Raw genomic sequence first — 15749 nt, forward strand, 5'->3', positions numbered from 1 at the left:
TGGTTATTATTTTTTTTTAATATACACATTCATCTGTGAAGCGGTCATCGAAACAGCAATGTGCGCATGCGCCTGTGCTACGCGTGCCTTCTTCGCTTTCTTGCCGTCACGAAATCGTCGTCACGTGATGACGTCACTGGAAAGATGAGACCCGCAACAAGCTCACGAGAGAGTGAGATAGCAACGACACTAAAGACAATTATGGCTTCAGCGTGCCTGTCACACAATGTTCAGCCTTTCTAGTTCAAAAAAAAAAAAAAGCCTCTAGGCTTGCCCGGAGCAGGCTGCACAGTCACAGCGAAAGCTGGAAGAGCGGCCTGTCTAGAGCCTTTCGTAAACTTTCCTGGGGCAGCTATTCTACAAGTACACTTGCAAGGTACCCACTGCGCCATAAATCATTTAAATGTTTGCGGAGTGGGGTAGTACCCGCTATGCTATTACTCATCATTCTGCAGAGAAGAAGGTACCAACTACACATATGTAAGGCATTATATGCACTTTGTATAATGAATCAATACAGTTCCCACGAGTTTGCGAGCTCTGCGTCCTCCATGCAGCCTAAATCGCAGAAATCACTGCCACGGTCACTGGACGACAATTCACTCGTCGTTGTTTATGTGCACTACGAGCAGATGACAGATTTGCCGCTAGTATATCGCGAGTTTCTGTATCCGCGTGACGTCGCACTGCTATGAAACGTCACTAAGAAGCCCCCTCGATATCGAAATCGAAAGTGCATTTTTTAAGGTAGCGGTGATTGAAACATACTCGATGCATTCCCAGGCACCACAATACTCGTTTTAGGTTTCTCGACACCAGTATTTTTATTTAGAGCAACAATCCGAAAATTTTAACATGAAAGTGTTTTATGCCGGGTTCCACCAAGATTTTCATGACGTATTTCCGTCACGTAAATACGTCAGCAAAATGAACGCCATCAAATAGCAAAGGAAGAAAACGAAGAAAAAGTTCCTTTCACAGGAGTCGAACCCACGACCTCTCGGTCCGCGACGATGGCTGGCGGGCGTTTAGCACACGGAGCTACCGCCAAACACATAATGGAAGGTACCTGAACGCGCCTTTTATCTTTCACACTTTCCTCTCGCAATGCTCTTGCATGGATGGATGGATGGATGCTGAGCGTCCCCTTAATAACGGGGTGATGTTATGTGCCACCAGGCTAGAAAAACAAAACAAAAAAACGCGCCGTTGCTGCGGCCGTCCCATTCGGTGCGTTTCCAATAGAAGTGTAATTTCGTTTAACACACCGCGAGGTGGTGGCTTCAGCCCAACCCTCGCTCATAGCGTTCATCCATATCGAAAAATAGCTCTCCGACGCTCGCCTGGCTAGCCACCATAGCCTGGCTGTCGCACAACGTTCCCTGCTCGCCCTGTTAGAATTAACTGCCAGGCTAGAGGGAAGACACAACGCGCATAGCGTTTCTCTTCACGTTTCACGACGCTTTGGTAGAGTGCATACCGAGTATCAGTGTTTATTATGCGTTTGTCGATGCCATATTTGCGCGGGATTCACCATATATGCGGTTTTCACATTTAATTAAATTTCTTCCTTTTGAGGACGGCATAAAAAAAGCATGGATGTAATTCACAGTAATGTGTATTAAAACCAGCAAAAGAATTTTTCAACACATCATTTATAGTTCGCGAAAACATTGCAGTGACCAAAAATTACACCATCTCCCGCTAAAGGGGACCATGAGGCGATGCGAAGCCGGAGCACTTGCACGATCGCGTTCCGTTGGCGTTCGTTGGACATGCTACCGACCTCGCGTCGTGGAACGCGAAGAGGGACGCTACGCGCGTCGTATCTTCCATCTAGCCTGGCCGTTAATTCTCACAGGGCGAGCGGGGAACCAGGGGGAGCTTACTCCGTATACCTCCCATAGGACGCCTTAATTCATGACGTCAGCGCTGGCAGCGCCAAACGTCCCTTCAGTTAATATCCTGGCGGCTGGGATTCAGAGACTCGAACGGCAGAATGGCGGCGCACACGGTATGCGTCGTCATGGCAACACTAACACCAGCTGCGCCTCCTCTCCTAGCTCCCTCGCGCGCGCCTAGTTTTTTTCTTTTTGTTTTGTTTGCGTATGCGGGCTTCCTCTCCCTTTCTTTTATGACCCCCTCGTCCGCGTGCTGCGCTGTGCAGCGCGCCAGGCGCTTTTTTTTTTTTTGCATCCGCTGCGCGTACTGCGCCGCGCGTTCGTTGCGCGTTTGAATGTGCGCAATTTGGAATCAGGCATTCTGCGAACACTGCAGTCATGCAGCATGTGCCAGAACGCAAAAGAATGAATTGCACTCCCAACACAAAATATCTTTGGTCTCGTTTTATTGTCCTCGTTTCCGAAAATCAACATTTTCTTCAAATGTGGTGCAATATAGGCTCAAGAGATTAACAGAAGTTATAAACAGGAAATTAACATACACGTGTTCATCATCACTAAACAACACGAAAGTTCTCGGCAAAGTTAAGAATTTAAAGAACAGTGGAATAAAAAACAGAACATAGCACTAGGGCACATATTCAAAAACACAATTTTTATACTGACAAAAGTGCAGAACAGCTTCTGATATATGCGCACGATATTGCACAAAATTATCATAACAAAATTGAACATTCCTGGAATGCAAAAACAATGAAAGCAGTTGAAATACCTAAAAATAGAATAATAATGTAAAGGTCATTTTAAAGATGTCGAAATGAACTCCACATATAACACAACTAATATTGGCCGCACTTTATTGACTACATTTCCAAAAACGTTGATTTTCATTAACTAGTGATGATAAACGCGGAGAAAATGAACGGCTGATATCGGATGATTCATGACATCTCTTCTTGAAGTGCGCCGATTCTGCAATTCTTCAGCTTTTCTCTGGGCGCGCCGATCAGGCTGTGTTGTGTTCCGAAATACACCCTGAAGAAAAGGGCAAGTTTCAATCATATAAAGAGCGCCGTCGACTCGTGCAAAAGTGAACTCGTTTGTTCGTCTCAGAGCAGCATAAGTTTTCATACATCTACCTAATGTCTCACAAACGTGGTTATAGGCGCGATGGCGAGTAATTAACCGGAGACAAATGCAAAGCACACACTCAAGCGCGCGGTTCTGTGAGAGTTGTAAACCTGTAACTATAGTTACGTCGCATGGGCTTCATGTCCGCTGCTTGTTCGTATAACGATTTAAACGCAGCATCGTTCCCTTTTCAAATCAGTCATTTTAGAAAACATTAACTGAAGCCCCACTGCAGAGAACAGCTACTCGGTATGGACGTGAATTCAAATTGACACAATGAAAACCGCGACTCAAAGGGCACGCTCACCTGTCGTTCTTTTGGGGGCCGGCACATATATTCCGGGACTTGTTGTGGAAGTATTCGAGCAACAAAGCACTATGCACGAACAGCGCGAGTCGTAAAACATCGCGTCGCACAAGCACACAGCGAGCGAGCACCATGAAACGGACGAGCGACGACGGCTAACACATGCCTTACCAACGCCAGACACGAAACTTTCTAACGGATTTCAAAGCCGGCGGCGCCAGCAAGGCGGCGGAAAGCGCGCCTCCCGCAGGAAAGGGAGTTGATCCCCCCAGAGAGGGGGTTAAAGAGAGTTGGGAGGAAAGAGACGGAACGCAGATTTTAACTCTGATCCCAGTCGATAGATGGCGCCTCAATTTGCCATACCGGTCACGTGGGTTTTTTCACTAGCCTGGGGGAACGCGGTCGACAGGCGGGCGAGAGGGGGGTAGCGTGGGAGAGGAGAGAGAAGCGGAGGGGACGCGCATGCGCTCGAGCTCATCGCGGCGTTGCGCAGGAGAGAATTTCGGCATGTCTAGCCCGCGTTTCAGAGGAAGAGTGGAAAGGGGGAGGGGAGAGGGGGAGGGAAAGTGGAGAGGGGAAGGGGAGAGGGGAATGGCGAGGGAAAGTGGAGAGGGGAGGGGAGAGGGTGAGTGGAGAGGAGGTGTGTGGAGAGGGTATGGGCATGCGCAGTAAGGGTGGTCACGCCGCACACCACCACCACCACCGGATTGAGCTCCGCCTTAAGATACTTCGCATCTAAAAACAGGAGGCCCGCGCCGCCACTTTCAAATATTTTTTTGGCGCGCTGGGAGCGTTTCTTGGAAATAAAATTTTCCGTTCCGTGCACTTTGAATGTGCCCACATAACATATCAAAAACCCAGGCAAAACAAAAATATCGACCGGACAGGCATGTTCGATCTCTCGTAGAATCACCCTACTACACTTACAAAAGCACGTCGATCTGGCTCAAAGCCATAAAATACAGCATAGAAGTACTCGCTGACTGCATGAAGCCGATTCCCACAATGTGTGGGATCTCCCGAATTTTCTTTAAAGAAAAATACGTGGGTGCCGTCTGTTGCAATGAAAAATCAGAATCACAAACTGTGATCCATCTGAATTATTTGAGCAAGAACAGATGAGCATGCACACAAATTCTGGCTTTGAAGTAGAGGATTCGAGAGAGAGAGAGAGTGATTCGTGAAAGAAATGAAAAGGGGCGCTATTTTCTGCCTCCCGTCGCGGGGGCACGGCTCAGCGCCCAGGATTCGAGTTCTCGAAAACGTCGCTCGCTTTGCTCTCCGTTGTCTACAGGGTAAGAGAGGTTTGATAACCGACAACGTAACCTTTTTCACGTTGCGTTTGAAAGTTCCGGAGGCTTAAGTATTATGCTATCGAAACTGAAACAACTGAAACTCGATGACGCGCCCGCGAACAATCAACCAATCAGCGTCGTCGCTAGACTACGCTCCCGTGCATTTGGTGTCACGTGCACGCCATGCGCACATGCACGCGCGTCGGCTCGAGCTGTGGCTGTGGGTGTTCTCTGCTGTGGCCGTGTTCTCGGGCGACGGGCGTTCTCAGCTACAATGGCGTTCGAAACACCACCGTCATTGCGTTGTCAGCGTCGTGTGCAACGCTTCGAAGCCGTCATGCCTGGTAAGCTCTCTTTCCTTGATATCGTAAGACGGGCGGTGTTGCAACTATCGGCAATCCGATACACGCTTATCATGTCTTTTTAATACGGGCGGCAAGGACGAAAAGGTTCCGCTAATCAGCGCACGAGAAACGGATTTTGTTGAACCAGCGGTCGACCTTTTGCATGACGGTGTTCCACTCTGCGAATATTGCCTATGCTCGGCCTGAGTAATCGCTCTTTGGCGCAGGTTTGCGCGCATATCGATGATTTTAATGGTTTGATTTTGTGAGCACAGAACGAGACGCCGATGTCTTGCATGATGTGCGTTCGACCTTCTTTGCTAAAAACGTCAACGAAACGCGTTCCTTCGCTATTCAACGAACCTGGAAGGGGTTTCGGGGGGCATTCGAAATCGGAACTCAATTTGCCTTGGGAATTAAAATCGTTATTTCTTGGCTATTTGCGGTCAATTGGAACGCTTTCCAAATCATGGCCACTTGCGATTTTAACCCTTCTAACCATGCGTCCTCTCTAGGTTCGCCGGGTTGTGGCGATAATACTTTGCGGAGGATTGTAATTAGAACTGACAGACAAGAAAGCCAAGGAAGGAACTTTCCTTGGCTTTCTTAAGAAAGTCTGTTAGTTCTAAATAATGTTGTGTATAACAAAGCAAAACGATCGCCCTTAGGATCCCCCTTCTTTGCGGAGGATAATGCTGTGCATCATTAGTTTCTTCGATACTGAAGAAAAAAAAGAAAGGTGAGCCAATTTTCCTAGGCCGAACGCCGTCCGATATGTTCGTCAGATCTACCTTTAGCTGAGCGTTTACGATCCTCTCCGGTGAGACCGGTGAATGCTAGCGATATTTTAGCTGGCTTTTCGCGCAACTGCGCATGCGTCGTACGCTAACCGCTTGCGGGCTCCCGTTAAGCGGACCGCAAACGCTAACTTAGCGTACGCTGTTCGAAAACTGCCTATTTACACAAACGCGTAGAAGGAGCTGTAGTGCACGTGACTCAACGCACAAACGCGTGGAATGATCTTTAGTGCGCATGCGCAGCACGATCGTGTGAGCGGCGGAACGTAGAACGCATCTTTTGCTCCGCTCGTGAAGTTGATTGAGCGGTGCGCGTTAAAGTGCGTCCACTTGGTTTCGCCGTTATCAGCCAAGCTATAGTGCCTAGAATATACTTACTAGTGTGCCGACCGCCGAGGGTTTCGAATGGGAGACGCTGGCACCGACGGTGATGCCTTCCACCGGACGCCACCAGACGGCGACACTCTTAGGGACCATGCTAACCGAGCGGCGCATCAAGCCAAGCGTGCGCGTTGCACGCGCGTCGCTGAATTGCGCTGCGGATGCCCATTCCACGGCCGCGTTTTAGGGGCGAAGCTCCTTAAGGCGGCACCCGTTCGTCCCTCGTCGTGCTCGTAGTAGTGAGTAACAAGTCTTACCCTTTGACCTCCAAGGTGGTGCCGGTGGGAGATTTCTCCTGTGCGTTGTTGAACAATAAAAAATTCGCAGCGTGCGCGTTAACTAAAAGCCGAATTCTTCTGTCTCTGTAGAAGTGTAAGTGTTAGCTAAAAGCCGACTTCTTCTGTCTCTCATTCCCATTAGCAGCCATTGTTTACCTCCAAGGTAGTGCCTGGTGAGATTTCTCCTGTGCGTGATTAAACAATAAAAATTTTGTTCAAAACGCCGTTGATTGATGAAATAAACCAACGAAAGACGCCAGATGTTTTGTAAAAACAAAACGAAAGAACGCCAGATGTTTCTAAAGCAAAACGAAAAAGACGCCAGCTGCTTAACGAAAGACGCAAGGTGTTTTCTAAAGCAATGGTTTTCTAAACAATGAAAATTCACAGCGTACATGTAAAATTAAAGTGAGCTGCAAGTCGTCATAACTCATCGAACCTTTAGTATAAACGCGCCCGATCTCACGTCGGTGATGATGTACTGGGCAGAATTCACGGAAGATTCACGGTTTACCGATGAACCTCCGCAGCTTCGCCCACTCATCATCATTCACTCCGTGGATATGCTGTGATTTTTTTTTTTCATGTAGTGGCCGTGCCTGTTCGTAAACGTAGTCGGTTGTGATCACGGAGTTAAGAAATATTCCGTTGCTGTAAACTTGTGCGGCGTTGTCGCTTTCGAGCCAGTAGCTTATGGTGCCTCCGCTTGTCATTGCTAGGTTTCTTTTCTGTGCGCGCGCTTCGCACTTGTTTCTGTTCGCAGAACCGCGATGTGGTCGCAGAAAACGAGGCGTAAATACAGCACCTGTTTTGTCCCATATTGTACGAGTGGCTACCGCTCAAACAACGAGCGGTTCTCATTATTCAGCGCTCCTGTGGACGCAGAGATTTAATTAAGTTTAGCCGAGTGGGAGGATAATATAAAGAGCACAACTCGAAGACTAACTCCGGCGGCTGTCGTTTGTGAGAAGCACTTCAATAATTGCTACACTGAGCATCGTTAGGTGATTACATAGATAATTAGTAAAATATGTGTCGTTAGGTGATTAAATAGATTAGTAAAATATGTGTCGTTAGCTGATTAAATAGATAATTAGTAAAATATGTGTCCTTAGGTAAATAAACAGATCATTAGTAAATGTAAGGTAATTAATTAGCTGCAAATTGCCGTGAATTTAGCATTTGTAGTCATGTGTCGCATATAATAGAATTTTTCGAAGAAACAGCCGGTATCGCGCAGCGTATTAATGATAACTGTGCGTACGATCGCTTGTTAGTGCTACGAAATCACATTCCTTCGATTACGCTTTGCACCCCAACCAACGTTCCGTAGCGCAAAACTACATTGGGACAGCCCGTCGGCGTCTCTCACAGGCGCGCGCGTCGGCTAGAGACGCCGCTCGGCATAGCATGGTCCCTACGGCTATCGCCGTCTGGTGGCCGCCGGTGGAAGGCATCATTCTCCGTGCCACCGCGACGCCCGCGGTCGGCACACTAGTAAGTATATTCTAGGCACTATAGCCAAGCTGACACATGCGTTTCGCCGGAGTAAGGGCTCTCTCGCGAACAATAGATGACGTCACTGCTACGTCACTCACGTGTGACGTCACTTGAAGACTTTCTTTCCCTAAGTTAGTTTTGACTTTTCCCCGTGTCGCCACGGAGTGCCTAGTATGTCACGTGCTTGATGAATTTCGTCCCTAGTGTCCTAGTGTCATCTTCACCTCCGCCGGCGGTCTCCGCGCACGTGTCACGAAGTGTCGTCGGTGTCGTCAAGTAGCCGCAAAAGTCAATACTCCCATGAAATGCGACGTTTGTGGCGTTGGCCTGTCTTCACTGGAAAAATATGTGGAGCATCACATCGCAGCGCACAAATTCGCCGCCGACTACGTGCAGCAGGCGTTCCACAAAGATAAAGGTGAGTACCCATCCTGTTTTCAGTTTATAGTTGTTGGAAAAGACAGTGTCAGTGCATTTTTATCATCTTTTGTGGTGAGGCTGTACAGCACATGACCGCTTCCACGTGCATTTACTGTGCCAGCTAGTTATAATTCGCATGTGCTTGTCGCGTAGAAAAAAAAAAAAAGAAAACAAGTATGCACAGAGGCACTAATTTTCACAATTTGCTCGATCGCACTGCCGCTTGCGTCGCTTTTTTGTTTTCCCTCTAAAAACAAAGCAGAGCAAATATGTCCGGTGGATACATGATGTGTTGAAACAGGTGAGCGCACAAGACAGGGACAGTGAAAACGACACATAGAGCGCTACTTCCAACTAACATTTAATGCACTACACTCATCACGTGGTAACATCGAGTGCTTCAGAACAAGACTATAAAAAAAATGTATTTTTTTTTCTTCCTTACGCTTTTTTTTTCTCGCTAAAGATTACAGGCGGTAACGTGCCCATGGAAACAGGGCGACAAAGCGAAAAAACCCTTGATACCATACAGAAGTTTTTGACCGAGCTCATGAATGCGTTATCAGCGGCAAAAACGGCTGTGTGATAAATGCGACATGAGATGAACATGGGTTTTAACAAAAAGCGGGTCATCCAAATGAAGAAACAATGATGCGGCTGAACAAAGGAGGCTGTAAAAAGGTATTAAAAATGGCCTTGAAAAGGTTAACACTTAAAAAGTGAGAACAACAATAAAAGTTTTGCAAAAACGCAGACTCTTTCTTCGAGAGTGACGCAGCTGGGTCCGAGCTGTTACATGATGCATCATATATTTCTCGAGCTATGACAGCCTGGTCAAGAAAGGGGGTACAACCGCAAGCTGCACAGTGTAAGGCCATGTTGCCGTCAGACTTTTAAATTGTTGGCGTGTTCACGCAAGCGATCGTTAATACATTGGCCAGTTTGGCCGATGTAAACACATCCACAAGAGAGCGGAATCTTATACACGATGCCGCATTTGCAAGACAAAAACTGCGTGGTGTGCTTCTTGCAGCATGTCGGGCTTTTCACTGTTCACGTTTACACGCTTGCACATGCCTCCAAAGTTTGTTGTGGGCGGTAAACACTACACTGACTCCTGCGCACCCTGCAGCCTTCTTAATCCTATGTGACACTTGGTGCACATATGGGATAACAGCAGTTTTTGTCCCATCTCTGTTTTTTGGAGGCACATCACTGGTTTTATTGAGTCTGTGCAACAAGGTCTCCGCAAGGTCACACAAAACTCTGGAAAACGTGTGCTCTCGAAGAAAGATTTTGTGTTTTTGCAAAACCTGTTGACTTTTATTGTTCTTACTTTTTAAGTTTTAACCTTTTAAAGGCCTTTTTTAATACCTTTTGATGACCTCCGCTGTTAAGCCGTACACTTTGTTTCTTCATTTGTACGACCCATTTTTGTTAAAACCCATGTTCATCTCATGTCACATTATCACCCAGTCTTTTTTGCCGTTGATAACACATTCGTAAGCTCGGTCAAAAACTTATGCTTCAGAAGTTGTTCAGAAAGAATATCAGTGCACTGAATGAGATGAAGGGTAACTGAAGGACTTAATTTATTTTGTGAAGCAGAGAGAGTGAGGGAGCAAAATAAAACATTTGACATTAATCTATCAGGGGCGTAGCCAGAAATTTTTTTCGGGGGGGGTTCAACCATACTTTATGTATGTTCGTGCGTGCGTTTGTATGTGTGCGTGCCTATATACGCAAGCAAAATTGAAAAAAATGTCGGGGGGGGGGGGGGTTGAACCCCCCCCCCCTGGCTACGCCCCTGTAATCTATGTCTAAGGCCTTTGAACTATTTTCGTTGGTTTAATGTCTCTCTCTGATACTATGTTGTATTTGTATTACAGAATTCAGTGAATGGAAAGCTCAGGAAGAGGCGAACTGTTGGTTTGTTCTTCACACGGCTCCCAAAAAGCTGGCCAGTGGGGAAACGAGGAGCCACTACTACTCTAATAGATCAGGAGTGGCTAGGCCAAAGGAAGGTCATGGTAATCGTCGAGAAAAAAGTCAGGGTACCTGCAAGTCCGGTAAGATATGTCTTTCATTTATTACTGTGACGAAGAAGGAGAACACTCAGAGCCCGGCGCCTGAAGATATCACCATAAATGTAAGGTACCAAAGAAAGCATTATGGCCATAAAGCAGAAATTCAGCACTTGAGGATGAGTGACAAAGAAAAGGCCAACGGGGTTAACCAACGTAGCAGAGGACCTGGAGCGTGGTGTGCCCATGAAAACCATATTGAATAATATAAGAACATCTGTTGGGGGCATGTGAGCTGAGGCCAGCACATTTGGCAGAACGCATAACTCTGCATAACATCAAACGGTAGTTTCACATTGCTGCTCCTGAACAGTGTCACACCAATGATGCTGTCAGTGTAGATATGTGGGTGAAAGCAATGTAAGACAAAGGTGAAACACTTGTCTGTCTGTATAAGGCACAAGGTGCAGTGGACCCAACTGGTACTTTTGGTGCAACAGATTTTGCCCTTGCTTTGATGACAGAGCCACAAAAAGAGCTGTTAGAAGAATTGGGCACGGGCACTGTGTGTCTTGACTCAACACATGGAACTACAGGGTAACAGTTTGAGCTGACCACTCTTCTAGTGCTAGATGAAGTGGGATAAGGTATACCTATAGCCTATTTCATCTGCAACAGGATGAATGAGGAAAACTTGGCAGCTTTTTCAGGTCTCTTGAGTGTGCCATCAACGAAAAAGTGGCTGCTAAGACATTTATGTCTGATGACGCCTCACAATTTTACAAGGCATGGTCGTCAGTTATGGGTGTCCCTCAGCAGAAACTTCTCTGCACCTGGCATGTGGATAGGAATTGGCAGAAGAAGATACATGAGTTTGTAGAAAAACAACTGAGGCCAGACATGTACCACAACGTGCGACTCCTTTTAGAGTTCCTTGACCAGCAAGAATTTGAAAAGTATCTTCAATCATTCCTTGACACTGAGGAAGAAAAACTGAGGGATTTTCTGAAGTACTTCAAGGACAACTATGCAGTTAGACCTCAAGAGCGGGCCTACTGCTTTAGGACGAGGGCAGGTATCAACACCAACATGCACCTTGAGAGCATGCACAGGACGATGAAGCACAGCATGCTGGAAGGAAAGAATAAGCGTGTTGATAAACTAATTTCTGCACTCATGGACTTGACATATCATTTTTTGATGAAGAGGGCAATCCAGATGATCAAAGGGCAAGAAGTTGAGTGCAGTTGAAAGGTACCACAGATCTGGCACTGAAATGGCAGGTTGTGCCAAATTAAACGAAGACGGCACGTAGACTGTGCCATCTCAGTCTACTAAAGGGCACTCTTATACAGTGACAAAAGTCGGGGATGCTGCTTGCTGTCCCTTGAGATGCAATGAATGTGCAGTGTGTGCGCACCAGATACACTTCAAAGTGTGCAAGCACATTCACTGTGTGGTCATTGCTAACACATTGTCAAGCACTGACAATGACGACTATCAGAGCCCACCTGAAACTGTAACTGAAACGAGTCGGGCATTGCACATAGTGCAAAGCATTGCAAAGCTGGAGGCGGCCACAACAGTGCCGAGCCAAAAGTCATGGATCGATCTCGGCCGCGGCGGTCACATTTCGATGGAGGCGAAATGGTAGAAGCCCGGGTACGTACGATGGCAGTGCACGTTAAAGAACACCAGATGGTCAAAATTTCCGGAGCCCTCGACTACAGCGTGCCTTTACCTACCTCATGGTTTTGGCACGTAAAACCCCAGAAATTATTATTATTATTATTGCCAATGATGACCACATGCCTCAACAAATATGAAAAGTACTATGTGTTGATGTTGGCACTGGACCGAGGTTTCCACTAAATATAAAATTTAAGTCACTCATATGTCTCATCTGCTCTATCTGACACAACTGCTGCTGTAATTAATAATTGACTGGAATGCAAAGTGTTCGATTGGTGAACGTGCTGACCTGCCCATTTCTCACTTATGATTTCTCATTTCAGATATTGTATTACTGATTGTAGAGGTGTTAAATGACATTGATTTCCCAAAGCTATGGAGGAACCAAACCAGCATTTTAATAAAGCCTTATTGTCAAAGCTTAACCTGGTTGTGTCTTCCTGTGTTGATAATGCATACTTGTGCATGCGGTTCCTGCACTACATTCATTACAGTAATGCAATGCAGTTTCCTTTCAAGCCACGAGGACAGAGTCAGAATCGATTTAGATCTGTTTCTTTCTTTATGAATGCTTAGATTGTTGTTGTTATTATTATTATTATTATTATTATTATTATTATTATTATTATTATTATTATTATTATTATATTATTATTATTGCAGCGGTATTTGCACACGTTTTCTGGCTACGGCACGAATCCTTTATTACAGAGGAGAGCTCGATCAACATCGACATCGTCTGCAATGGCGGATTGTTTATTTGCAATTTGCAGCGTTTGCGCGATGTAAATTGTTCTTTCGCTAGTTTCTTGTACGTGGTAATGTTAACATTAACGCTCGCTATCGAGTTTAGGGTATGTTTTCTCACACGTGAAGGTGTGGTGCCTTTTTCACCCGTGGATATTCGTACTCGACTCCGCTCGCCCACCACAGCAGGTGAGGTCATTGGTAAGATACACGTTCCGATGCAACTTCCAATTCAACATTGTGCTTTGTATGAGTGTCATGCTCTGTGCTTTCGATAGGTATCGAGCTCTTTGATCGTTAACTTGCGCTAGATGTGGTATCGAGCCAGTCGAGCTCTGAAAATTCGTTTCCGATGATCTGGACACGATCGTGAACGTGCATGAACGCGCGGGTACCACACAAAATATAAGCTAAAGCTGTGCAGCAAATTCAGATGTACTAGGTATTGCCGCGAACAAATATTGCTTTGCTAATGGGCGTCGATGACTGCCCAGCCCCCCACCCCCTCTTTTTTTTTGTACATACATGTAAACCGTGATTTCAATTTGACAGCTTTGCTTTGAAGGCGCTTTTAGTGCTATAATGGAAGCGATAGCTTGCTTTTGATGACCTCTGCGCTGTCAGTGCATCAGGACATTGCATTATTGATAAGACAGAATTGTTCACGTCCAGCACCCCTCGCAACGTAAAGCTTTTGAAGATTCTTGCGCTACACTTGCTCATTTTCACGAAAGGGGGTGTTTTTGGAAGAGTTCAAGCACCCTTGACCTAAAGACGCTAATTTCTTCTTATCAGTGCTAGAGTTACTGACTACGCTACCTAAAGGTAGCATATGCAGTAACTAATCAGTGCCTGCCAGCAGCGCACCAATTGAGGGTGTGTTCTGTATAAATTCGTGCAAGAAAAAAAATCAGAACTAAACGCACAGTAGAACTTGCTACAACTGAGCTGCAAGTCGGGTTGAACTTTCGATTCAAGTGCGAGCTTTCATTCGACTACATTAAACCCTTTCAGACGCGATCTATGAAGAACTGCCTGTAATTCGTCAGAGTTGCACATTATCTCAAGGGACTCGACGTTGCAACAAAAATATTGTCATGTATGTGCTTTATAGTAACTAATCTTGATTAAACTGCAATTGCATTGAACCTGAAGTCATTCATGTTCTGCTTTTTGCAAAAATAGAATGAAATCTCAGGCTAGAAAATAGTACTAATTTTTCTTTTTTTGGTTATGATCATTTCGAGCAAAGATAAATTATACTTTTTAGGTGACTTGGAAAAAGCGGAACATGAAACATGGTAGTGCCTTCTGCTAATTGACTATATTTAACGGTACACTGCAAAATGAAGTTGAAAACAGATCTATTACACAGGAGGTTCAATTTATCCACTCTTAAATGTATCTTGTTCTTTCTTAGCCACTAGTCAACACGACTAGCAAAAACATGTGATGTAGACAGTTGTATACAAAGCGTCTCAAACAGTTATAGAAAGAATGGTGTGCTAAAAGCTGCAGCAAGACAGAGTACGACTTTGCGAAACTGCAGTCGTAAGTGCCGCCGCTTTAGGTTTACAGGTTGATCCATCCACGGCTTGGATGTAGACCATACTTAGAAACTAACTCGGATGATACCGTTGTCACATGGTGCACTGCTGATCGCAATTAAGCCCAATCAGGGTCAAATTTCTCAACAGTGACTCGTTTCTGCAACTTGCATACAGTAAATAATCACAGTAGAGAAATTCTACCCAGTCAGGTCCCATCGTGATCAAAATTGACAGTATGACACCCATAATACATATTTGTCTGGGAGGCCAACTTTTGGATATACAGGTCTTACTCGAAAAGAAAAACTAGATACATTGTTCGATAGCAGCCTATTAACATGTTGGCTCACGCACTTTTTCAAGCACATTCAAGATGTGGCATGAAACTCTTGCTAAACTCTTCTCACTCAGTTTGTACCAATCAGCTTATTTGCCATGTTATATACAAACAGATGCGGTCTCACCTATAGTGCACACTATGGGCTCACTTTTTTGAGCTAAATTTTCGTGACGTACAGCCTGACACTTAGAAACACCATGTGGCCCTCTTGTTTGCAGTTCATCCGCCTTGGTGCAGTTGGCCTGCCTTGCAAACTCATAAACGGCATTGTGTGTTGCTGCCATGTCTTCCGTTACTTTCTCTCAGTAGCATGAACGAACTATCCGCACCCGTTTTGTCTGCACTACAACGGAGATGCCTCAACTTCAGCCTATGTTAACCCCCACTGCCTTTCAAGGAACTATGTCAACAATGCCAGCACTATGTGCTGCTGGGCCTCATAACATAAGCTTGCTCAGTGGCACAAACTGTCCATATACTTTTGCCCCACAATGCAACTGTGCCATTCTCAGTGGTCCGTATTGGGAAGCACTCCAGATCTACAAACACTATGATGTGCTGTTGGCTGCTAGAAAATGACTCGTTTATAACAGCGGAGTTCTGCACAACATAGAAACGGTTATGAATGTAAAAATAGCCATCCACTCCCATTTGTTGCACAAAGCTACGATAAAATTCATATGGATTTCTCGTAAAGAACAGCATTTTAGTTGGCGAAAAATTTGACATGGTCCACAGTTTAAACTCGAGAACGACTTTTTTTCGGGGTGGTCGCTCTACCATTTAAGCTAACCAGTATGCTAGTAATCAAAGTGCGAGGGCAAATTCAGTTTGAAGCGCATGGACACTGAATATGACAAATGAGTTCTGTGGAAAGCACAGTAGGTATAAGTAGCTTATAACCAGCTGCAAGTAATGTTTTTTCTTTCAAGTTTGATTTTCATAAATAGATATTAACGCAGAATCTTCTGCTAAAAGCTGCTGCACGTTTCCACAGGACCCATTTGCCACATTCTGTGTGCTTTGACTTTTCAACTAATTG

General features: G+C 45.5%; 1 long non-coding RNA gene across 1 annotated transcript; it reads left to right on the top strand.

The window, feature by feature from the left end:
- Positions 1-8098: 8098 nt before the first annotated feature.
- LOC125760172 (uncharacterized) lies at positions 8099-11266 on the top strand. Its single transcript, XR_007417809.1, has 2 exons — positions 8099-8352; positions 10244-11266. It is a non-coding gene; the product is annotated as an uncharacterized LOC125760172 (long non-coding RNA).
- Positions 11267-15749: the final 4483 nt, after the last annotated feature.

This window comes from Rhipicephalus sanguineus, chromosome 10 (assembly GCF_013339695.2).
Source record: "Rhipicephalus sanguineus isolate Rsan-2018 chromosome 10, BIME_Rsan_1.4, whole genome shotgun sequence".
In the NCBI taxonomy this organism is placed as follows: Eukaryota; Metazoa; Arthropoda; class Arachnida; order Ixodida; family Ixodidae; genus Rhipicephalus; species Rhipicephalus sanguineus.